Here is a 25,889-nt window from a genome sequence, read left to right as displayed (position 1 = left end):
GGGCCACACTTTATTCTGTCAGTGACTGCCTTGCTCAATTGCGTGAATTGAAATTAAATTCAATTAAAAGCCCTCAGCTTTTTAATTGTTTGAAGGACATTTAGGCTGCTTCTAATTCTTTGTCGCTGCAAATATACTGAGCTGAACATGCTTGCAAAAATTTCTTAGGGGTAGACCAGAAGGCCCAGGGGTGGACTTGCTGGGACACAGAATGTGAGCTTCTCAGGAGATGACCCTGAGTTTCTTGAAATCGTGGCTGAGTCTTGGTCACCCTGGTGACCCACCAAGACATGTGCCCAACGGGGAGATGGGTGGAGCTCGCCCTATTCTATTCCGTCCCTTGAACTTGTGTGTTTTGAGCCTCGCGGGGCTGGGGGGATATATGCTGCACGGTACCTGCTGATTCACCAGCCAGTTGGTGACCTCTTGTAGGTGTTATGTTTCTAGTAGAGAAACTAGACCCAACCATTTTGCCAACCCATTTCCATAAATGTTAACAGCCGAACTCAATTATTCTCTTAAAAAATAATGATTTTCTAGAGGTTAGAAACCTGCAACTTTAAAACCAGCCAGATTAACAAAAAATAATCTTTCTGAATTATATACTTGGTATTATGGTATGGAAAGTCTTTTATTTATTTATTTACGTATTTTTTTGCATCTTGCTGACACAAAGACAGGCTTTGAAAACAATCTTCGTTAACTTTGCACTCATTTTCCAACCGGACAAAGGTTTTTTGTTTTTTTTTTTTTTTTTTGACAGATCAATTTTATTGTACAGCGTGCCTTAAAAGTTGAGAATCAGGTGAGGGCAACTCTATCCCAGCCCTGACACCAAATTAGCCTGGTGACCTTGAGAATGTTTGTTATCTTCACTAAGGTAGCAGTTTGCTTAACAACAAAGGGAGGGGTTAGATAAGACTGAGAGAGAGCCCAAGATCTTCAGCTTCTAGATCAAGGTAATCTCTGTACTCGATGGTGCCTACGTGCCCACTGGTGGATAAGGAGTCCTCTCTTCTGGCCTGAAAGCTTAACCTCAGAGGAGGGGTGAATATCAGACTTACCGTCTAAACCTTGTTTGAACTTGAAGGGCAAACAAAGGGTTAATGTCATATGTAACCATCCAGAGGGCACTTTCAGGACCTTATTTGCCTAGATAAACGCAGAACCGAACTTATTAGCCTGTGCAGGTACCTTTGGCAGAAGTTTCCGGGTGGAGATGGGGCTTGGGAGTGACCAAGGGATTACAGATGAATTAGCATTTCTTCCCCTGGCTCATTACCGGCAGATAAAGGCACCTCCCGCAGCTCCCAGCAGGTTGGGAGCAGGAAGTTGGGTGGTTTGGACAGCAGGAATCTGGCCCCACAAAGGCCGCTGAAAAGCCATTGTTCCAGAGCTTAACAGGGCCCTTTTGTTGGCAGCTCCCTTCGTCTCAACTGGAGCCAAGGTTTTCACCCAGACACTGATAAACAACACAGTCCGTGCCAGAATAAGCTTCATACAGTCCCCTGCCAGCCAGTCACTCCTCTGCTCAAGAACCCTCAATGACTCCCTGTAGTCCGCCCACTCTCCACTTGGTGCTCCAAGCTAACCACGGTCCAGACCACTTACCTGGCTAATCCTCATGCCCACTACTTCGCAGCGGTTTATTTTAACCAACGTCTGTCCAGCATCCAGTCTGAGCCAGCTCCTGTGCCAGGTGCTATGTGAGCATCATCCTGTTTCATCATGATAAGCATCCTTAAAGAAGGTCTCATTCCCATTGCGTAGATGATGAAACTGAGCCCAGAGGAGCTACAACAGCCTGCCTAATGCCTCACAGCCAAGAAGCCAAGAGCCAGTGCAATCCCCAGTTGAAATGTCCCTGCTGCCTGAGGTTGGGGCCATGTACCGAGCACCAGTGTGGGCAAGGCAGAAATGGAGGGCTTCTGAGGGAGTGACGCTGAACGATGAGAGGGAACAAGCTAGGTGACAAGAGGGGAAGAACATTCCAAACAGGGATCAGCATAGACAAAAGCCTTTCTCTGGGCCTCTGATTTCTTCATCTGTCAAAATGTACATAAATATGTGTGTGTGTGTGTGTGTGTGTGTGTGTAAGGTGTTATTTTCTGGTTCCCTGATCCTACTTACACCCTTAAAACATCTGAAATTTCTCTGAATCTCCACCCCCGTCCCCAGAATCAATGAGTGAGTTGGCGGGGGGGGGGGGGGGGGGGGGGGGGGGCTCTTTAAGTGTTCTGCCCTAGGTACCTTCCTTGTCTCTCCTCTGGACACATCAGGCTGCTGGCTGCAGTCACCCTGCAACCTGATTCAGGAAATAAGTAAACAACCTTGCTGAGATTGGTGACATGGGAGTGGGGAGAACTGGAATGATCTGTTCTGGCAAAAGTCAGCTGGACTGAGCACAGGCTGCTCCCTTCAGACAGGGCACATCTCCATTACTCCTTACTTATAAACCAGCAAGGGCTTACTCATTTTTATCCCCTGCAAGGCCCTTCTAGCAATCCGAGCTTGCAACTGCTAGGCAGCGTGTTTCATGAGGCAAGGACCCATTGTTCAATTTCTATTCTACTTAACACACCTTTGGCAACCATGTTCCATCTCATTTGCTACTTTTCGTTATTCTTATTCCTTGCTTTCCTGCTGTATCATCTTCTATTCCTTCCCTCTACAGTCTCTCTTCTCAGTCCTCACCACATTCCCTCTCACCCTTACTTATTTCTCTGTCACATCATGTCTAAATATGCTTTGACACAGGGGCACCTGGGTGACTCACTCGGTTAAGCGTTCGACTCTCGATTTCGGCTCATGTCATGATCGCACAGTTGTGGGTTCAAGCCTCGTGTCGGGCTCTGCGCTGACGGGGGGAGCCTGCTTGGGATTTTCTCTCTCCCTCTCTCTCTGCCCCTCCTCCTCTCGTGCTCACGCTCTCTCTCTTTCTCAAAAATAAATAAATAAACATTAAAAAAATATAGATGTTGACATAAGAAGTCTATCAGGAATCAGGAGGAGCTTCAGTGAGACGGTAGCACTTCAGCAGAACTTTGAGGGGTGAACGGGAGTTTGTCGAATAGAGAAGGAAGGAAGGAAGGAAGGAAGGAAGGAAGGGGCAAGAGACCCACATACATAAATACAAGGGCTGGATTCTTACAGGCCAAGTATGAATCCTGGCTTCTCTATTCTCAAGCTCTGTGCTCTGGGCCAGAATATATCACATCATCAAGCCTCACTTACCTCATCAGTATGGTGGGAATTTCTCTCGCACTTACTACAGAGCTGAACTCAGCCTTCAATGAGAAAACCTCTTGATATAGGCCTGGTGCCTGACTTACAGAAGGCACTCGGTAGGCGTTTGTTGAATGAATGCAGAGATATTCCAGGCGGTGAGGACGGCATCGAGAAAGGTCTGGAGGTGAGACCGAGCACAGCATGTGTGGGTCTGGCTGCCAGAATCTGTGGCACAGCCTGGTCCTGCTGGTCCCTGAGAGCCAATCACGTGCATCTCGTTGCAACCCTGCCTTTAGTGATGTCACTTGGTGGCTTGGGATCCACCACTGTGGAAATTGGCAAACATAGTCGAGCTTCCCACCCCCTCCAATGAGCCCGGTTACCAGGATGCCACCCCCTGTAAGCTAGGAAGACGGGCTAGGGTTACGTTCCAAGGGGCCTTGGATTTCCAGGGCCCGGTGATGTTCTGCACACTTTGGTCGTCGGAGGACTCTAGAGATCCCGGTTTGACCTTACTTGACCTGAGAAAGAGGTGTCTTTCAGAACTAAAGAAGACCAGAATTTGAGTTCCTAAAGAATTCCCAGACATATAACCATTTTATACTCATAGAAGTCTAAAAAAGACCCTCAGTTTAATTTTTAAAAAAGACCATTTATTTCTATTGAATTAGCAAAACTTGAATTAGAAAATCACTTATTCCCAAGCTGAAAAATCAGATTTTTAAAAAGAAATTATGCATTTTTTAACATTTATTTATTTATTTTGAGAGAGAGAGAGAGAGAGAGAGAGAGCAGGGGAGGGGCAGAGAAAGAGGGAGAGAGAGAATCCTAAGCAGGCTTCGTGCTATCAGCACAGAGCCCAACATGGGGCTCGATCCCACAAACGGCAAGATCATGAGCCCAAATCAAGAGACGGATGCTCAACCCAACTGAGCCACCCAGGCGCCCTGAAAAATCAGATTTTTAACTAGGAGTAATGGGTGTGGGAGGCCCAGTGTGAGAGGGTGGCAACAGCCAGGCCACACATGATTTTGTGGGAAAGGATGTTGGCTTTGATCCTAACAGCAGTGGGAAATCATTGGAGGGCTTGAAGCAAATTAATGAGATGATCGGCTTCTGGTCTTGTAAAAGAGACTTCCTGCTCCTCTGTGGAGAGCCTGGAGGGGGCCAATATGGATTCAAGGAGACCAGGCAAGGGATGGCCGGGTGCAGATAAGCGTGTTTCTGGACAAACAAGACCACGTGCTCACCTTACTTTCTTTTCCTCCAGGACACTCAGCTGGACTACCTTTCCTCGTCTGAGGTTAGGAGGGATCATGTGATTTAGCACTGGCCAATAGAATATGGGAAGAAGTGATGTAAGCCACTTCCCCCTCCTGGCCATAAACACCTCCTGGCCAATTGTTGAGGTTGTTTCTCTTCCCCTCACACCTTACGCCAAGGATCCAATGGAGGACTCCAAGGCCTGAGGAATGGCGGGGCCAGAAGCTTGAAGGGAGCTGGGTCACAGAATGGCCGTAGGGAGCAGAGAGCCCCCGTCTCCCCTCAGTGGACTGCACTGAGAAGAGCAAAGCTTCATTGTGTTGAGCCAGGACGTCTGAGTCTGCTTGTTATATAGCAGCTGACCTGGCCTATGTAGGGGGATGGAAGCAGAGACAGGTGTAGACACCTGACAGCTTTTCTAGGGTAGAATCGTGGGACTTGTGATTAGTTGCAATGGAATGAGGGAAGAAGAGGCATCGCAGGCCACACTTCTTACTGAATGGAGAAGACACCTTGGGGGACCATCAGGTACATTTGAGGCACCAGAGTGGAGGCATCAAGAGAGATGTCTTAGCCCAAAAGAGACTCTTCCTGTAGCCTCTGCAACCCAAGGCCGTCTGGCAGATCCTGTGGCAGCACACGATGGTTGCGAGGACCACCGCCACCCATGGGGACAGAACACAGGGAACGTCTGTCTGTGGAGCCATCATGCTGTCCTTGACCAGAGCCTTTCCATGAGGGTGCTGGAAATACTGCTTCCTTCCCACTGTGGCGCACACCTCACCATGTCCAGCCTGGACTCTGAGCTATAGCAAGGCTCATGTTGGGACACAACTTACTTCTTTTTTTTTTTTTTCCCTTTCAACAAACATTTCCTGACTCCCTACTATAATATTAATGTTAAAACTATCATTTATTGACCACGTCGCATTATGCCAAGACCTTATGTCATGCACTTTACTATATGACTTCGTTTATCTTCAAACAACAGATATGAGAATTATGGCCCCATTCGACAGGTGGGAAAACGGAGGCTCAGAGAGGTCACAGCCCTTGAACCCAGGTCATTGTCAAATTCCAGAGTCCACCATTGCAGGCATGGGGCCAACCCTGCCCTGGGAACTGAGATTGACACAGTCTCTCAGAGCTGATTGCGTCCCCATCTCCTGAGTTCTTCTAGTGATGGCCCCTTCAGTCCCTCACAGTTCCTGTTCCTCTCAATTGGGTAGTGGCTGCTTTCTGCCACCCAACACATTGACACATCCTGGATCCCTCTTCCTTTGTCTTCAGGAAGCCTAGGAGCAGGACGCCATGTTTCATTTCCTTCTCCCACAGGGGACTGTCATTGTGCCAGGTCCTGGGGCCTAAATTACTGGTCCAACCACTGTTGGTATCAAAACAAGATCATATGACCCAAATTATGGCCCCTGATGAGCACAGATTCCCAGGCAGTCACTGTCCTCAGAAGGGGGCCATGGGCTTAGCATCAAGAGAGATTCCAAGGAGAGTCTGGAAAGCCATTTGAACCAGCTTAGCCCAAAAGTAGGGTTTAAGGCATCACAGAATCCAAGGGAGGGTTTAACCAAAACCTAGAATCAGGCACCTGGATGCTGCTATAATGCTCTCTCCATCTCTCATCTCTGCTTCTTGACGACTGTCACAGGGCAGAAGTGAACAGTTGCCCACCCAGCATCCCTTTTCATTTAAAGAGCCCTGATTTTGTTCAGCAATGTACTCGGCTAAACATTCTTTCCCAGCTTCCTTTGCTGTAGCCATGAGACATTGTTTTGGTCATTGAGATGTAAGCAGGTAACTGCTGTGGGTTTTTGTTTTTATCTGTTTTTGTTTTGTTTTATTTTGTTTTGTTTTGTTTTGTTTTTGATAAAAGGCTTCAAACTCAGTTGGCCTAGCTCTTCTCCCCTTCATCTTTCCATGAATGCAGATTTGATGGCTGGAATAGAAGCAGCCATCTTACAGTCATGAGGGAATGGCAAGCAAAATTCTGGCTCTGACATCATTGAGTGACTGAACCGATGTCTGTGATCAACTCCTTCTAGAGTTCTTATCATATAAGACAAATATGATTTTATTTATTAAGTCATTGATGGCCAGATTTATTCTTGCAGGAGAAAGCCATCATGATAGAGACAATTGCTGTCACTTTCACTGCGGCTGCATAAATGGAAACGCAATTGCCCCTGGCCCCCGAGTTTCACATTTTACAGTGTCTGAACGCAACCTTCTGAGTCCCAAGTTTGAAAAACATTCCTGGATGAGGACTCATTGGCCCAGTTTAGATTGCTTATGCCTGGGCCAATCACCGGTGGCCAAAGAGGGCAGGCTGTGACTGGTCCAATCAGTGCCAACCCCTAGGCCAATCAACCACAGCCAATACAGGAATGGGAGGGGTTCCATTTGAGCATGACAGTCAAAAAGGCTCGGGGCAGCTTAACCCATCCGTGTCTGTTCTTGTCACCCAGCCAAGGCAACTGACCAGGTCATCTCCGCTCACCCCCTCCAGCTTTCATTCATCCCACCATATTTATTATGCATTCTCTGTGTGTGCTGCATAGTGCTGGGGCAGAGCAGCGTTTGAACTGAGTCCACCATCTGGCCCATTGCCACAGCTAGACCCCAATGGCTGCCTGGCTTTATGTTGTCTTTGGACTCAGTTTACAGGGTTCAAACGACCATTTCCCACCACAGCTCTGTTTCCTCATCTGTATCAGGTTGGGACACCCTGCTAATCCTTGTCCTCTCCTGACTTCAGTAAGCTTCAGAGTCAGCAGACTGGATTCTGTTCCCCACCCTGCCCCTTCCTGCCTGTGTGACCTCAGGACAGCTGCCTCACTTCTCTGTGTGTGATCTCCCTGTCTGTAAACTGAGGGGATAATCTTGACCTCCCAGGTTGTTAGGGTAAGAAGATTCATGAGACAACTCTGGTCACACAGGAGGTGCTCAGTAAAATCCTCAAAATAAAAATGTAATGGTCCCAAGGGAACGTATGAGGGGCCACAAGCAGAGTTTCCTAAGAACAGCTGCCCAGGAGGACACTGGGCACCCACGCCCACCCCCCCCCCCCGCCCCCACCAGCCTGGAGATCCTGCTGGAACAGGCAGACAGGACAAACAAAGGGTCTCCCAGCCCCTGGCTCAGGCCTGCTTAAGCTCATGGGACTGGTTGGCAGATGTGGGTCAGTGGTGCATGCCAATCCCCAGGGTGAGGGAAGCAGAAAGCTGTTCCTGTCCATCTGGGGGCTGGCAGCCACCAGAGCCACATCTACGTCGGAGAGAGAAACCAAGGGCAGCACTTGGGTCCTTCAATGACAGCTGCTGGCCCCAGAAGAGAGGCTGACCTTCTCTTTGTACCGTGGGAGCAGGGCAGGGCTGGATGGGTAGACAGCGGCTCCAATCCAGGAGTTTAGGCAACCTTCCCCACACACTTCGAGGTGCCTCGCCAATTGCAAGCCAGGGGCTGTGAGAAGAACAAAGCTTCCTGTCCGTGCCAGGCACCTACCACCACCTTCCTGGCCAGGCGCTGGGCCGGGGCTGCTGAGAAGGCCCCGCTCTGCCCTCAGGACACTCACTGACTGATGGGGGATAGAAACTACGATTGAATCAGAATAGCTCTCTTTATCAAGGATCTGCTGGGTGTCAGGCACGGTGGCCTGATGTCATTATTGCTCACCATGACCTTAGGAAAAAGAAGCTGTTATTATACTGTCCTTATCCCCATTTCACAGAAAAGGAAACTGAGGCTGGGAGAGATGAGCTGGCTTGCCCAGGATCACACAGTCAGGAAGTGGAAACGGGATTCCAGACCAAGTCTGTTCCAACCCTAAAGAGCGTTTACTTTCTCCTGTGTGACCGTCTCCAGGAAGCAGCCAAAGGGTCAAAATGACATCCTGGTGTCATGGGAAGCAGTTGGATTGGGCACCAGAGAACTGCCCCCTGTTCTCCCCAAATCCCCATGGCCTGGCCTAGCTGTCTGCCTGAACCACCTCTCTTCCCTCTCCCTAGCTTAGCTTTTCTGCCACCTCCTGCCTCCGTTTAGATGCTGCCTCCTCTGGGAAGTCCCCTTTGGTTTTCCCCAGGTTGTGGCTCCTTTTCTGAGCTCCCATAGCCCCCTCTGTCCAAATCCATCTGTCTGCCTCAGGAAAATTTAAACTCCAGAGGACAAGACTATTTCTGTAAAATCCCCCACAATATCTTCAGGGTACAGCAGGGTGCTGGCACATAGTAGGCTTCAGTAAACATGTGGAATAAATGACTTTGACCAACAAGAGTACAGACCCTTAGTGGGAGTGGGTAGAGACTGCATCTCTGAATCAAGGGGAACAGGACAGAGCAGACCCCAGGAATCCCAGGGGTCCCAGGGACTGCCACTCAGGACCCTGTCCACCACCCTGGGTGAGATGTGTCCCCAGAGCCCAGCCCATTGAATTTTTTCCTGCCGACTCACTCTGTGATTCATTCTCAGCCCCTGGCATGCCTGGGTCTACCCAGAAGCCACAGGCCCCCGTGCTAAGTTTAGTGACTGCAAAATGTCCCCGTGAAATTCCAGGCAGAGCCAGGGGGCTGGTGGCACATTCCACAGAGCTTCCTTGGGCTGAAGAGGAACCAAGCGTCCTTCCAGTGAATAGCCTGGAAAGGCTGAGTCCTCCTCTCAGGGCCTTGACCAAAGGCCACAGAGCTCAAGGACAAAGACATCCTTTAATGTCAGAGGAGCTTGGTGTGGACAGATGGAAGCCTGGGGAGCTTTTGAATGACATACAACAATGGAGAGGGGTTTATCAGGATTCAGGGCAAGCCCCTGTCCCTGCAAATCCCATTGACATGTTGCCTTCTTGCTGAGGGCTGGGGTCTGCCTCCCTATGGAGGTAGAAATGTCCCAGCTCTACCTTTTGGGACTCAGACCCACCTGTCTATTGCCCTTCACAAGACAGAACCCCTATCCCTCTCCCGACTCTGTAGCCCCTCCACAATTTTCCTCTCTGTTCTGTCCCTTCCCCTGAGATGTACAAAAAAAACCCAAACAGGATTGAGTAGAGGAGAAGGTATGGGACATATGTGAGACCCACAGTATCTTCTCTTCTTCTGCACACAGTATAAACTATATATATGCCATGAGAGCAGTCAGGGGTATCTTAAATTACCTTAAATTATTGACGTGGATTGAGCTTGTGGCCCATTGAGACCTTCAGATCATGTTCACATGAACATGTTCCCTGGGAAAGCATCCCCCAGCCTGCATTTGGGCAATTGGTTTCGATCAATTCATCCTCCATTTGTGTCTTTCCAAATGGAAGAAACCACAGCTCCCTCATCATAAGTCAGAAGCCTCAGTCTTACCGATAGACAGTCAGCTCAATGGGGGTGGGAAAGGGCTGTCAGATCACAACACTCTCCCCAGCACCGAGCACAGTAGTGGTGTCTGAGGCACTGAGATGGAGGTCCTTCTCTAAATGTGAAATACATACATTTATATGCAGAAGAGAATCAACAGTTTAAAGAATAATAATTTCAATTTTTTAAATCTATTATTTATTTTTGAGAGAAAGAGAGACAAAGTGCAAGCAGAGGAGGAACAGAGAGAGAGGGAGACACAGAATCCGAAGCAGGCTCTAGTCTCCGAGCTATCAGCACAGAGCCTGACACAGGGCTCGAACCCACGAACTGTGAGATCATGACCTGAGCCGAAGTCGGAAGCTTAACCGACTGAGCCACTCAGGTGCCCCAAGAATAATAATTTTAAAATAATAAACCAAGGCATTGAATCAACTCAATACTTTTAACAAATGGAAAAAATAGGAGATCAGGGGAAAAAAAAAAGAATCTCAACTGCTACATTACTCCATATGCAAAAATCAATTTGAAAATAATAACAATAATAATAATAGGGGCAGGAACAAACTTTGGGGGGGTGATGGATATGTCTATGACCTTGATGGTGGTGATGGTTTCATGGGTGTATTCTCACCCCCAAACTTGTCAAGTTGTATACATTAAATATGTATGGCTTTTTACATATCAAAAACCAATCAATGTGAAATGGATCATAGACCTAAATGTAAAAAGCAGAACCAAAATTCTAGAGGACACAGAGACGAATATTTTGCTACATAAGGGAGGCAAAGCACTGCTCTAAAAAAAACAAACAAACAAAAAACGTAAAAATTGGACTTCATCCAAATTCGAATTTTCTGCTCATTAAAAGATGCCATTAACAAAACTAATAGGCAAAACAAAGACTGGGAAAAAATTGCCAGTGAGTGTGTGTGTGTGTGTGTGTGTGTGTGTGTGTGTATGTGTGTATGTGTGTCTGATCTAACAAAGGACTTATACCCAGAACATATAAATAACTATAAATCAACAGGAACCAAATGTACAATCCAAGTGTAAAAAAAAGGCAGAACACTGGAACAGTTATTACAGAAGGAGATATACGAATGGTCAGTAAGGAAAACAGAGCTTGACACAGAGGATGTACAAAACATCAGAATTAAGATTAAAACCACACACCGTCTCATACCCCCCAGAATGGCTAAAAGTCTGTAAAGCTTACAACACGGAGCACTGTGCTGTGGACATGGGCCAACTGGAATTCTCTGGCTCTGCTGGAGGGAATACAGAATGGACAGATACTTCGGAAGACAGTTGGGAAGTTTCCTATAAAGTTGGGCAGGGAAGGAGGTCTTCAAGTTGCCTTAAATGAAGCACACATCCAGCCATGGGATGACCCAATCACTCCGCTCCTAGCTATTTACTCAGAGAGATGAAAACACAGGCCTTCACAGAGACTTGTGTGAAAATGCTCACAGCAGTTTTCTTCACGTTAACCAAGAATGGAAACAAGCCAGATGTCTATCACCAGGGAAGTGGATAAATAAACTGGAACATCCATACAATGGAATACTACTCAGCAATAAAGACACACGGACCACTGAGAACATGGCCGCATCTCCAACATCATGTGTCAGGGGAGGGATCCAGACTCAAAAGAGTGCAGTTTGTACAAATCCATTTGTGTGACCCCCTAGGGGAGGCAAAGCCAACCCATGGTGAAGGATACCTGCAAAGCTGTTGTCTCTGGGGGGACAATGGGTGACTGCAAAGGGGTACAAGGGAGGTTTCCAGGGAGCTAGAAATGTTCCATATCATGCTCAAGTGATGACTATGGTGGTGAATACGAGTGTAAGAACGCATTGAGGTGAACACTTAAGATGCGTGCAATTTATTCTATCCTGATTATATTTGTCTTCAGCAAAATATGTCTTTTAAAATAAAAATAAATAAATAAGTCATGGCGTTAATAATTTTTTTAAGGTTTTATTATTAAGTGATCTCTACACCTGGAGTGCCGGCGTGGCTCAGTCGGTTAAGTGGCCGACTTCGGCTCAGGTCATCATCTTGCCGTTTGTGGGTTCGGGCCCCGTGTCGGGCTCTGTGCTGACAGCTCAGAGCCCGGAGCCTGTTTCGGATTCTGTGTCTCCCTCTCTCTCTGCCCCTGCCCCACTCGTGCTCTGTCTCTCTCAAAAATAAACACTAAAAATTGTTTTTGAAACGTAATCTCTACACCCGACATGGGGCTCAAACCCACAACCCCTAGATCAAGAGTCGCACGCTCTATAGGCTGAGCCACCCAGGTGCCCCAATAATAATTGTAACTAATACTCATATAGCAAACTGAACATTTCTACTCCCCAGCTTAAGAAATAGAGCAGGAGCACGATCTTAGAACCTTGGCATTTTCCTCCCTCCCTCAGAGGTGAGCACGAGCTGGAAGTTTGCATTCCTTATTCTTTGGATTTTCCTCTTAATTGCAGCACCTCTGCCAATTCCTTAAGTAGTTTATTGCATAGTGTGTCTGCCTGGGGATGCTGTGTGTTTTGTCCTGTCTGCATTCTTCTGAAGCTTGCTTTTTTCACTTACGTTGTGTCCCTGACATTCATCCCTGTTGTCTAAAGCTGGACCTCATTCATTATCATTACTGTATAGTATTCTGGTGTGGAGCTTTACTGCGACTCGTTTATCATTGTCCTGTTGATGGACATTGGGTTATTTCTAGCCTAGAACAAATAGTGCTTGTGCGTGTCCTCTGACGCACAGGGGCACGGGTTCTCCTAGGGTATGAACCCGGGACAGGAATCGCCAGGTCATGGTAGATGCATGTTTTCGATTTACGAAACGATTCCAATTTTACCCGAAATTATTGGATAGTTTCCAAAGCGACCCCAAGCAGCTCTTTGTAAGTTACCCCGGCTACCACAGAGGATAAAAGTTCCAGCTGCTTCACACCCTCACCAAACCTTGGAATTATTGGACTTTTATTATCATAGTAAAACCTTGGTTTGGAAGCATAATTCGTCCCGGAAATATGCTTGTAATCCAAGGCACACATATACCAAAGTGAATTTCAAGCATTCAGTTCAGTCGTGATCATGTGGTTCAGTCGTGATCATGTGACATTGGGCGCCTTGTACCACTTGTATTGCAAGATGTCACTCATTTATCAAGTTAAAACTTACTAGAAATGTTTGCTGGTCTTGCGCAACACTCATAGAACAAGTTAACAATCCAAGGTTTTACTGCATTTTTTTTTTATTTTAGAGAGAGCGAGCGTGCATAGGGGAGAGGGGCAGAGGAAGAGAGAGAGAGAGAGAGAGAGAGAGAATCTTAAGCAGGCTACACACTCAGGCATGGAGCCTGACACAAGGTTCAATCCCATGACCTGAGCAGAAATCAAGAGTAGGTCACTCAACCAATTGAGCCACACAGGCACCGCTGGACTTTTAGATGTTTGAAAACGAGGATAGGAACCCAAGTTCAGATGCCTTAGGAGCTACTAAAGTAACCAGTGATCGGACTGGGGGGCACAGTAAGAGAGGCACAGACTACAACAAACTGGAACACGTGCATCCTGTCTGAAAGAGGTGGCCTTGGCTCTGCTACCCTGACTGTGGTTGGGAGGGAGTGTAGAACCCAGGACGGCCAGAGTTCCGGAATATTCCAAAGAAGCCAGAAATCCGGATTGTTACATGAAATCTGATTTTGAAACGTCAGCAGCTATTTCACATTTGTTTAAAACGCTGTATCGTACCAAGTACATCTGTGCACCAAACCCTAACTATTCTAATAGGTAGATTTCATTAAAATTCAATTCACTTTAATTTATAGCTATTGGAACTTTGGCAAAGTGACCTCAACTTTCCATGGCTTCCGTGCTGATGTGCTTTATAGATTGTCATTCCTTATTGGCATGAGCTCACTGTGCTTCCTTGTGATTTATTATTCAGAAAGCTCAGATTTCCACAAGCCCACTGTCTCAAAGGAACCAGGATAGTGGGGTGCTATTCTAGTCTGCTGTTAGGTTAAACCTTATTTATATCAAGCTACTGGAAGAAATCGTTCTCTCCTTCGTCACTACAACCCTCCTGTGTCTTGTTTTCAGCTCAGCATCCAGATAGATTCTTGCAGAATATAAATCAGACGATGTTGCTTCCCTTGCGTGAGTCCTTCAGTCCATCACTGTCATCCTCATAGACAGTCCAACCCCCTGACCAGGGGCCCTTCATTGCATCTTTGCCACACACTGTGCTTCCCCCTCAACCCATCCAGTTCTCGAGCTCAGTCTCAACTCGGGGTGTTTGCACATCCTGTTCCCGTTCATGACCTCCCTTCCCTCTGATTGTCCATGGCTGGTTCTTTCTCAGCCTCCAGGTCTCGCATAAATGTCACCTTCCCAGAAAGGCCTCCCCTGACCACTTACCTAAATAGCAAATCGCTCCCCCTGGTGCCCTCCCTCATGGCCCTCTGTGGCTGTCCTTCTCTGCACTCCACCATCCGCGTTCATCTGATGCACTTGTGTTCCGAGTGCTGACTACCTCCCCTATGATGGGGTCAGCTCCTGTCCCCTGCCCCTGATGTGGGGACTGGCATATAAGTAGCTTTTGAATGAACAGATGTGTGTGTGCAGGACCCATGTACTAGGGGGCAGAGTGAGACCAAGCATCACCATAGCCCAGGCCTCGGGAAGACAAGACTAAGGAGAGGAGGCCGAATCATCCATAAAGAACCACGGTGCGAGGCAGGAAATGCATGGTGCACATGGTGCAAGGCAGGGGTGCAGGCCTGGTGTCCTGATACAGCTGAGTTGGCTGTTTGCAGCTCGCATCTGTTCCCATAGATTGCTATGTGCCCTGCCAGTTCTTCAATATTCTCATTTTCTTCCCTACATAGAGCTAGTGGTGAGAGCAAAGTCTAGCAGAGCAAAAACGACTTAGGGGCAGATGAGCACTGGGCACAGGGTCAGAATCCCAGCCCTGTAGTCTTGGGAAGCGTCAGTGTGGATGAGGGATGGACACCCCCATTCCCAGAGTCAGGGAGAAGGCAGCACCATCCTGTGTGTGATCAATGCTATGATGTATTGGTGACGAGTCCTGCCAGGTGCTGTGAGGCCAGGAGGTTGGAGTGTAGTCTAGGGGACTTGGTAGGGTAGGGAGTGGAGGATGCCTCCCTGGCAGGTAGAAGGGAGTTAGCAGGGGCCAGATAAGCAGGTGAGGGGTGGGGGACTGAGATGCAGGAAGGCACCAGGGTACCCAGGCCTCACTCGGACCTCATTATGTCCCCACCTGTCCTCCAACAGCACCAGGATTTAACTTAAACGCCCTCCTCTCCTCTAGGTACTCAGGGGGCTTCCACTCTTAGCCTGAGATGCTGCCACACTTACGGGCTTTCCTGTGGGAGACAGGGGTGCCCAGTGGATCAGGTGACTTCTCTGCAGGCTCAGTGACCTCCAGGGGCCACCCTGTGGACAGTGGGCTGTGTGGGGGAACATGCTTGAGAAGACAGTGAAGGCACCACATTTATGGAACACCTGCTGTATCCCAAACCATGAGGAGAACAGAATTCAGAGAGGTTAAGTGAGCTGCCCAGGGTCACCCAGCAACAAATACGGAGATTGAACTCAGCTCTTCTGATCCCAGGTCCCGGGGTCATGATACAAAGTGCCAATTATGTGTCAGGCACTGTGTGGTAATTTACATGTGCAGATGTTGGCACATCCAATCCCCACAACAACCCCGTGAGACAAGTAGAGTAATTTATCTCAATTTCTCAGAAGAGAAGTCTGAGCGTCAGAGAAGTTAAGAAACAGGTGACAAGTTGTATCAGAATGATAATGGCATTTGTAGTAAGAGGTAGCCAACACTTAGATCGTGATTACTCCATGCCCAGCACTGGCCTGAGTGCTTTGTTAACCTCTTCGGTCCCCGCAGCCACCCATCCAGATATATGCTATCCCTTCACCGCCATTTTACAAGCCCGGGAACCGAGGGAAAAGAGGTTAGGTCTTTGAGCCCAGGTCGGTCTGACTCCTGAGCCTGGACAGTCATGCACCAGCCAGTGGCACAACTCCCCCATGTTCTGCAGCAGCCAACTCAGACTCGTTCTGCTATTCCAGAAGGTAGCACCAACACCACTCTGAGAGGTGACTGGCCTCCCACCTCTGGGGGTGTGCAAACTGAGGAGGTCAAGGATGCCATGGGTGCCTGGAAAGCATCACGGATGCTGTGTGAGGGGACGTGTCCATGTTACCTAACCCGCTCGTTCCCCCAGTTGGTGGTTCTGTGGTCCAGGGAGGTAGGTGGGTACCAGCGGGGGCACAGCTGGACTGTTTGGTCCAGAATGCATCGGCCACCTCAGAGGTCAGCTCCCCTAGTTGGGCTGAGCCCTGAATTCTGGAGGCTCCACAGGGCCCGGTCCTGCCCTGCCCTTGCCTTTGGAAGGCAGTGACCTCCCCTGAGCCAGGGCTGGGCACACCAAGAAGCTGCCTGGCAGCCAGCAAAGCGGAAAACATTGCTCTAATTAGTCTAATATGTGCACTATGTGCAGCGTGCATCTGGAACAGCCCCAAAATATTGCAGGTTCCTGTCCCACAGGGGCCCAGCTGGGCCTGCCTGCTTGCTGGGAAGCCTGGGGTTTTCCAGGCTGGAGTCTACTGTGGGGCCTCCTTCCTTCCTTCTTTCCCCCCTTAGGCATTTATTGAGCATCTCCTGTTTGCCAGGTACACTCTGCCTTGGGTCCCAAAAGTTGGCGTTCATATCTTAGTTCCTAGGGTAGGGACTGCCTCCTCTCTTCCAATCTGCTGTGTTGGAGAGGAGGGCTCTGATAGTCCTGGTTTCGAATTCAGGGACTGCCATTTGCTCACTGTGGAACCTCACGTCAGTTGCTTCCTACTCTGTAAAATGGGCTGACAACCCAGCCTGCACAGGGTAGGTTAAAGTCTCACCTCCCTCAGAAAGCCCTCTGGGACTTATGGGTCCTAAATCCCAAATAGCTTCTCCCTGCTGGACTCTGGCAGTGAGTGCCGTGGGGAGTGAGATGGCCTCAGTTCCCCATCTGCTAAAACACTGGGAACCATCAGGGCGGAAGGCAAGAAGTAACCCAGGAGCTCAACCCCTCTCTCCACAGGTTGCCCAGGGGAACTGAGACCCTCTCTGGGGACTGGCCTGAGATAACACAGTGAGCCAATGGCAGAGTCAGGGCTAGAACGAAGTCTTCAGGACTCCGTCTCCGGTGCTCTTCTCAAAACAGAGTCCTCCTGAGGCCGCTCAGCCGACGGTGAAGAGCACAGCTTGGAAGTCCCATGAACCTGAGTCTGAATCCCAACTTCCCCACTTAACAGCTAGGGGGCCTGGAGCCGCTAGTTACATCTTGCCGGACCTCAGTCGCTGCATCTGTAAATGGGGATGATAATTATATTGTTGTTAGAGTGCTTGTTGCCGCCGCCCCTTGGGGGAAGCCAAGAGTATGAGATTCACTGGCTCCCTCTGAGCCTTGGCTATGAATGGATACTCCCCCTTCTGGAAAGCCAGAGGTGAGGTCAGCCATGGTGAGCGTGGGAAAGAGCGTGGGCTCTGGAGACATCCTGGTCCAAAGCCTGGCTTTATTCCTTCTCAGCTATGTGACTTGGGGCAAATTACTGAGCCCCTCTGGACCTCAGTTCCCCATCTGCTAAAACAAAGTTAGTGTAGAAACTCTCCTCACTGAGGATGAAATGAGTTAATATTTGTGAAATGCTTGGAACAGTACCTGGAGGCAAGGCTTACAGTTTAAATAAAATATGAATGCCCACCTTGCATCCCTGTCCCTGATCAGTGCACTGTGGGAGGTCTAACGCCTTCCCTCCTAGAGGGCTCATGAGGCAATGCAGAGCCCACGGGTTGGTGGGGGGGGGGGCGTGTCTGGGACATCGGCCCCTGACCCCGCCCCCTCAGCTGTCCCTCTCGGGGGAGAGTCAGCTCTGGGCTGGGCAGGGGGTGTCCTGAGCATCAGTCACTGGGTGAGCCAAGAAAAGATCAGAATGTGTCTACTTGTGATCTTTTTAAAAATTCCATTCGAGTATGTGCTTTATAGTGTACAGAATAGGCTAGTTCAGTGGCACATCTATCCTTCATAAATAAATATCCTTCTGTGGGGGCCGTGTGCTCATTCAAGCTTGGAGGCTGTTTGACCTAAATTAATAACAGTCCTTGCCAGGAACCCAACGCTGTGCTAAAAGTACATCCGCTCCTCTGATCCTCCGATGACCGTAGGAGGCGAATGCTGTTATCGTCACCACCTTCCAGGTGAGGCAAGGAGAAAATCAAGGCGACTCTTCCAGATCAGGAAGCTGGCGGTAGCCCAGGGTTCACAGCCCCACAGTCTGGGGCCAGGGGGCTGTGCTGCTGGTTTTAATTTAAAAGGTCTAAAATGAAAGAAACGATCACCTTCGTAAGGATTAATTTTCTTCCTGTAGTCCCCAAAATGCATGTGCGTGCGTGCACACATACACACACACCCCACCATGACACCACCACCAGCTACTTGTATTTCTTCTGGCTTTTGCTAGAAACCTTGATGTCCCTTCTATCAGCATAACTGTGGCCTCATTTCCTGCGAACATAGACCCCAACCTAGTCCGCGGGGGGAGCAGCCTCCCGCTGCTGTGTCTAGATCTTGAGTTCCATCTCCTTCTCTGGGTTCACAAGGTGTCTCCCAAGCCCACCCTGGGATGCGAGGGGATGTTTGCTGAGGCAGAGAGCACAGGTGAGCCGAGCCTGGTGCTGGCACGCAGTAGGTCTGTTTATCTCTCTGTGACCCTCTCTGCTCTAGGCTAGTGGAGTCCATCTGACTTTTGCAGTCCCACTCAGGAGGTGCCAGTAAATGCTTCCTGTGAGAAGGAGGGTGCTCCTCTGTGAAAATAAAAACTCCAGGGGTGCCTGGGTGGTTCAGTCAGTTAAGCATCCAGCTTCAGCTCAGGTCATGATCTCACGGTTCATGAGTTTGAGCTCTGTGTCGGGCTCTGGGCTGACAGTTCGGAGCCTGGAGCCTGCTTCAGATTCTGTGTCTCCCTCTCTCTGTGCCCCTCCCCTGCTTGTGCTCTCTCTCTCAAAAGTAAACATTAAAAAATTAAAAAAAAAAAAACAAAAACCTCCAGTCCAGTCCCCAAAAAGCCAACCAGCCGGTAGTTTGGGTCCTGCAACTGGCTAAGTATGGAATTCAGCTCCTTAGGAAAGTCCTAGGACGTAAGAGGAAACCAAAGAAACCGGGAGAGGCCAGTGCCTCTCACCACCCAACCGCATTTTACAGAAGGGGAAACTGAGGCCCAGAGAGACGCCGTGAGTTGGGCAGAGTCTCTAGGAAGCCTGGGGCATGGTCTGGGTCATTGGATGAAGGAGTGCGTGCACAGCCAGAGCCTGCCCCTTGCTGTGGACCAAACCCTAACCATGCAGACCCCTCCCCAGGGTTTATAGGAACGAGCTTCGGGGACACGGCAGGAGGAGGTCAGTTGCCTTGGGCCTCAGAGCGGTCCCAGGAGCCAGCTGAGGCCAGGTGCTACTTTTCTCACCACTGCCATGTGGAGATGACTAGCGTGGTAGTATCCTCCCTGTGGTCCCAAGAAGGAGGGCTGGCTGAGAGGTTCAGACACATCTGCCTCTGCCCTGGCCCCACCACTCTGATGTGACCCTACGTGGCTGAGCTCCCCTCTGCAAGCCTCAGTTTCTCCATCCGTATAATAGGAATGGTAACAAAGTCACAGCCCCACTAATAACAGTGGCCATCCTATACTGCTCACCGGTGAAGCACCATGCCGCACTTGGCCAGTGCTCAGGGTGGCACTGGGTGTCGAGGACTGTCATTCATTGTTCCCATTTACCGTGATAAAATTGGAGGCTTTTCTTTTTCCCTTTGAGCAACATGCCCACCTTTGCACAGCTATGAAGCTGCCCAGTGTTTAGGACACAGGTTGTCGATCTCCAAACTCATGCCTTTAAGTTTGTTTTAAATGTTTATTTATTTTTGAGAGAGAGAGCGAGCAAGCACAGAAGCAGGGGAGGGGCAGAGAGAGGGGGACAGAGAATCCCAAGCAGGCTCCACACTGATAGCAGCGAGCCCGATGCAGGGCTCAAACTCACGAACCATGAGATCGTGACCCGAGCCAAAGTCAGACATGCAACTGACTGAGCCACCCAGGAGCCCCCAAACTCATGCCTTTAAATACGGTGTTATGTTACCCACTTGTCTTTTGCCCACACCATCAAATGAACCAACGGATGTACAAAGGGATTGGTGTCATGCCTGACCCACAGAAGCATTGAGGAGATGGTGGCGTTAGTGTTAGCACTGAAATTATTATCATGACTCGTGTTTACTGCTCAAACACTGCACTGAAATGCCCCGAGCCAGAGGCAGACGGGTGGGGCAAGCAAGCATGGCCTGGACATAGAATCATTCTCTCTCTCTCTCTCTCTCTCTCTCTTTTAGGTTGCAATTGTCCGTCCCCCTAGAATCCAATACCTCAGATGAAAACATTTTTGCCTTTGGGCTCCAGTGCCCGTCCGTCATTGGCCTGTGCCAGCTGCACCCCGCCCCTCCCCCCATCCTCATTTCATTACCTTCTCCTCTCGGTTCCCATTTGTCGCCATCTGCAGTGTAGATGACCATCCTCCAGTGTGCGTTGCCTGCCCCTCTGTGTGCCTTCTTGCAAAGTGCAGACACTTCTAGTTTCCAGGACACCTGTTCAGAGGAAGTCACCCATACAGAAAAGGGCAGAAATGACACGCAGAGAGCTTTGTGAATTTTCACAACTGAACACACCTGCGTCACCCAGATTAGGGAGCAGGATCCAATGAGTGTGTCGTAGAAGCTCCCACGTGCCCCCCCCCCCGCCCCCACCCAAAGAAGGGCGGCTTTGCTGATTCCTAACACCCTAGAGTCAACTTGGCTGTGTTTGAACTTTGTACCGATGGGATCACGCACCGGGCACCCCACTCCCCGGCTTCTTTTGCTCAATAGCACGTCAGTGAGACTCACACAAGTTGGGGTGGAGCTCATCCCAGCTCGTCTATTCTCTTTGCTGTCTGTGATGGCCTCGTATGGAGCTGCTACAGAGCGCCATTCTCCCGCTGTTGGGTGCGTGGAGGGTTCCCAGTTTCCAGCTGTTCCAAACACCGCTGCACATTCCTAAACAAGGCTTTCGGTGATCGTAGTACGTATCTCTGTTGGGTAAATAGCTCGGGGTGAATGGCTGGGTCGCACGTACGTGTACCCTCAGCTTCGGTAGCCTCCGCCAAAGCTTTCCAAGTGCCTGCACCGCCTTCCGCCCCCACTGGCCGTGTAGGAGAGTGCCAGCCCCCCCACATCCTCACAACTTGCTGCTGCCTGCCCTTCTCATCATAGCCTTTATGCTGGGCGCACCTGGATGCGTGATTTCTGTAAACGGTGGTGTTTCCCGGCTCTCGCTTTATTTTACTCTTCCCCCCATGCAGCCCCTGCGTCTTTCCTAATAGCTGGAAATTGCAGCTCCTGTTTGCTGAACACTTTATACACACCAGGCTTTAGAGCTTAATTCTACGACTATTGCCTCACTCAACCCTCAGACACCGATGAGGGAAGTACCATTTCACAGATGGCAAAACCGCGGCACAGAGAGGGAAAGACCCCCTCCCCTGGACACATCTGATCGTCCCAGTCGGCAGGAGGAGAAGGGGTCAAGGTGAAAACCTTCAGCATGACTTAGGGATGCTCTGACCCGACCTCTCCTTTGCCTAAAATGTGACTGAGAGGCAGGGAGGGGCCCCTGTGCCTGCCCTCCCTGCCTTAATTCTGGGAAAATCCTAGTCCTTCCCGGGCTCAGTCTTCCCATCTGTAAAATGACAGTGTCCAGCACCAGGCACAAAGACACACATTTGCTCCATTAAATGACGACCCACATCCAGACCCTACAGCATGCGAGATGGTCTTCACGTATTATCTCACTTGATTCTCACACAATCCCTTCAAACTGTGTAGGAAATCTCCCTGTCACAGCCATGGACACCAAGGTCCAGAGAGGTGGGCACACTTGGGCAGAGTCAGACAACCGGTGATGATGCTGGGATTTGAACTCACGTGACTCACTGACATGCCCGATCCCCTCACGATTCCCCCATTTGGGGCTTAGCCCGACCTTTTCGGAAGCTGCAGAGACGCTTAGGTGTTGGAATGTATTTTTAAATTGTTAAAGAAAGATGGGGTGCGTGTGAGGCTCAGTTGGTTGAGCGTCTGACTCTTGATTTCTTTTGGCTCCGGTCATGATCCCAGGGTCGTGGGACTGAGCCCCACATTGTGCTCAGCACTGAGCATGGAGACTGCTTGGGATTCTCTCTCTCTCTCTCTCTCTCTCTCTCTGTCCCTCTCTCCCTCTGTTCCTCTCCCCAACTTGGGCATGCATGCACATGCTCTCTCTCTCTGTCTCTGTCTCTGTCTCTGTCTCTCAAATATATATATATTATTCATTTTTACTCTAAATTAAAAGGGAGCAGAATGTTAACTATACAGTTACTGTATGTTCCAGCAATTCCATTCTGTATACTCAATAAAAATGAAGACATATGTCCCTATATCATTATTCATAGCAGCATTAATCACAATAGTTAAAAGGTAGTTAAAAAGTCAAGTGCCCATCAATAGATTAATGGATAAACAAAATTCAGTGTAGCCACACAATGGACTTTTCCTCACCAATAAAAAGGGATATGGTGCTGGTGAGGCTGGACAGCTCAGTCGGTTGAGTGTCTGACTCTTGATTTTGGCTCAGGTCATGATCTCACAGTTCATGAGTTCGAGCCCCACATTGGGCTCCACACTGACAACCTGGAACCTACTTAGGATCCCCTCTCCCCCTCTCTCTCTCTGCCCCTGCCCCACTTGTGCTCTCTCTCTTTCTTAAAATAAATAAATACACTTAAGGGAAAAAAAAAGGAATATGGTACTGATACATGTCACAGCATGGATGAACCGAACAGACTATGCAAGTGAAAGAAACCAGTCACAAATATGAAAAAATGCAGAATAGGTCAGTCAGAGAAAGTAGCTTAGTGATTGCCTAGAGCTGGCAGTGGGGCGATAGGGATGGGGAGTGAGTGCTAATGGATGCAGAGTTTCTTTTTTGGAGGGATGAAAATGTTCTAAAATTAGATGGTGGTAATAGTTGCACAATTCTGTAACTATGCTAAAAAACACTGAATTGCACATTTTAAATGGATGGATTTTATGGCATATGATTATATCTCAATAAAGCTGTTTTTTTTTTTTACAACTCAAGTAAGTGGCTGAACATGAAGCATGCTGGACAGGACATGCTCGGGGGGCTTTCTGCAAGCTTGTTACTGCCCTCACCCCCACAGCTTGCCTCTTGAATTGGGCAACTCACCCCTTGCCACCTCATGCTGCCAGCTGTCCTGAATGCGTAACAAAGGGTCATCGGAACGAATTTGGTGTCCAGGCTTTGCTCACTGTGGCCTCGTTTGCAGGAAAAATTGTTGGCCGTCTTCCTCGTTGTTTGTCTCTCTAGGCTCCTGAACTATCTTTTCTGGTTCATGTATCCATTTTGTTTAGTCATCAGGCATTAATTGAATACCTACTGTGTACTAGGTTCTGTTCTGGTCATGAGAGAGATTCAATCCAGTCCCTGACCTTTAAGAGTAAACATTTTGTCATGGGAACAGACTCAGAAAGGGAAACATGGAATCTGATACAATACATCTGGCCACGTATTTGATGACTATTTATTGAGTGCCTACTACATACTGGACCTGTGCTGGGGACTGGGGACATCATGGTGCCAGAGAAGCAGCATAGCCCCGACTCGGGTGTCCAGACCACAGCTGCACCGCCTGGTTTCAGGTCCCGGCTCTGCCACATGACCCTCCTGTAAACTGAGGATGAAAACAGAGTCTATGTTCTAAGGCTAGTATATGTGAAGTTCCTCGAACAGCACCTGGTGCCTACTAAGGACCAGATAAACGTCAGCCATCACCACGAATGTCACTTTTAGTTCTGCTAGATGTGGACAGTCTAGGGGAAGCAGGGGAGGTCCCAGCGGGTCAGGCGATGGTGGGCAAAGAGTATAGCAAGCAGAGGGGATGGCTTGGCCAGGAGCCTCGGTGCAGGACGACTATAGAGGCGGAATGCACAGAAGAGGTGGTGAGGATGAGAGACGAGATAGATCCTGCAGAGCCGTGGAGCTCCTGGTTTCCTCTGCACTGGCTCTGCCTCTACTCTGGGGGTTGGGGGGCCTCTCCCTCCAGAGCAACCTCACAGCCTTGAAGTCAGGGGAGTCCTCTGGAGCCAGCGCAGGGGGAAGGGGCCAGTGCACCTGGGTAGAGAGAGGCCGGGGTCAGAGCTGGATGCCAGCTGCTAAGGGTCCAGGCGGGTGGGAGGAGCTGGCTTCGTGGATTCCCTCCCGTCTATCGCCACAACCTCTATGAAGCTGGCATATCTTTATCCCCACTTGACAGAAGAGAAATCTGAGACTCAGGGAAAGGAAGCACCTGGCCAAGGTCACACAGCCCTGAGTGGAGGTGCTGCTGAGGTTCAAGCCCACATGGATTTCCCTGAACCCCCCCATCCTTAGCCGCCAGACGGGGGAGGAGGGCAGTGACTGCAGAGGCTGGAGATGTGGGTTAGGGTCAGAGTTAAATTTTGCATTAGCTAGCATCAGACTTCCTGTGAGCCCCGGGAAACCCTGCCCCTCCCTGGGCCTCAGTCTCCTTCTCTGCAAAATGAAAGCAGCAGAGACTATTCAAAAGCAGCTACACTCACCTACCAGGTGGCCCCGGGAGCACTTGAAAGGTCGAGTATTTGATGGTCAAGCGCCATCCAAGTATCCGGGAAGGACGCTGTCTGTCTATGTGACCTCAAGCAAAGCCTTCTGCATTCCAGGCCTTGGGTCACAGATGGGGAAATGTGATTTCTGAGTCACTTTTGTCTGAGGTTTCCTGAAAATGTTCACCTGGGCTTCAACTTCAAGGGCACTTAAGTTAGTTTCAGAGTTACCATCTGGAGGTGAAGCATGCAGGCTGAGTAGGAGTACAGTTGCCAGATTTAGCAAATAAAAATAAAGGAAACCCACTTAAACTTGAATTTCATATAAACGACAAATCCTTGTTTAGTAGAAGTGGGTTCCCATGAAATATCTGGGATACACTTATACTAAAAATATGTCATTGTTTTCCTGAAATTCTAATGTATCAGGGCGTCCTGTGTTTGATCCCGCAGCCTTCGTGGGGGTAGGTTGAATGTCTGCCTGAGAGACACTGGTGTTGGTCTCTCTTCACCAGAAAAACATGGTCCCAAGCAGCCAGAGGCTTTGTGGGAGGGGGTAGGAAAATCAGAGGGAAAACATACCTCCCCCTCTAGCGTCCTCCTTTCTTCTGTTATTGTTCTGAAACTCACCCCTGCTGTTGGCTCCCTCAGCACTGGGGGCCTGAAGAGATGTGATGTAAGACTAGCCTTTATCTGATGGGCAAGTTCGGAATGGCTGTTGGGTGTTTGGGACCAGGGTATGGGTGGGAGGGGCAGGCAGCCAGGGGACCTAGCAGGCCTCAGACCCCAAGTTATTTGTGCCACCCTCTCCTGCCTGCCACTCTCCCACCATCACTGGAACCCAAAGAACACTGGGTTTGAGGACCACCCTACCTCCCGGGACACGCCAAGCCCTGTGGTCTGGTCTGCACCTTGAGTGGGATCTCAGACCACTTCACAGGGACGAGGCCCTTCTCGCTGGGCCCTGTTTTCTTGCCTGGGAAATCAGGTTTAATTTCTCTGACCACTGCAGCTGGGGGAGATGGTTTCCCAAGAGCCTCGAGCGTGTGCCCGTGTGCAGTGCTGTGCCCCCTGCTCAGTTCCCTCTGTCCAGCCACACCGCCCGCCCTGAGTTCCTCAAATGTGCCCTGTTCCAGGGTTGGCTGCATAATCTGAGGCCCCCTTACTCCCATTCAAAAGAAAGGAATAAAGTATCATTAAAGGGACTAAAATATAAACCTCTTCCATTCTTCCTCCGTCTTTCTTCTTCCAGTCTGTTCTCTCTCTCTG

The sequence above is a fragment of the Prionailurus viverrinus genome, chromosome A2 (assembly GCF_022837055.1).
Source record: "Prionailurus viverrinus isolate Anna chromosome A2, UM_Priviv_1.0, whole genome shotgun sequence".
Taxonomy (NCBI): Eukaryota; Metazoa; Chordata; class Mammalia; order Carnivora; family Felidae; genus Prionailurus; species Prionailurus viverrinus.
This window is presented reverse-complemented; position numbering follows the sequence as displayed.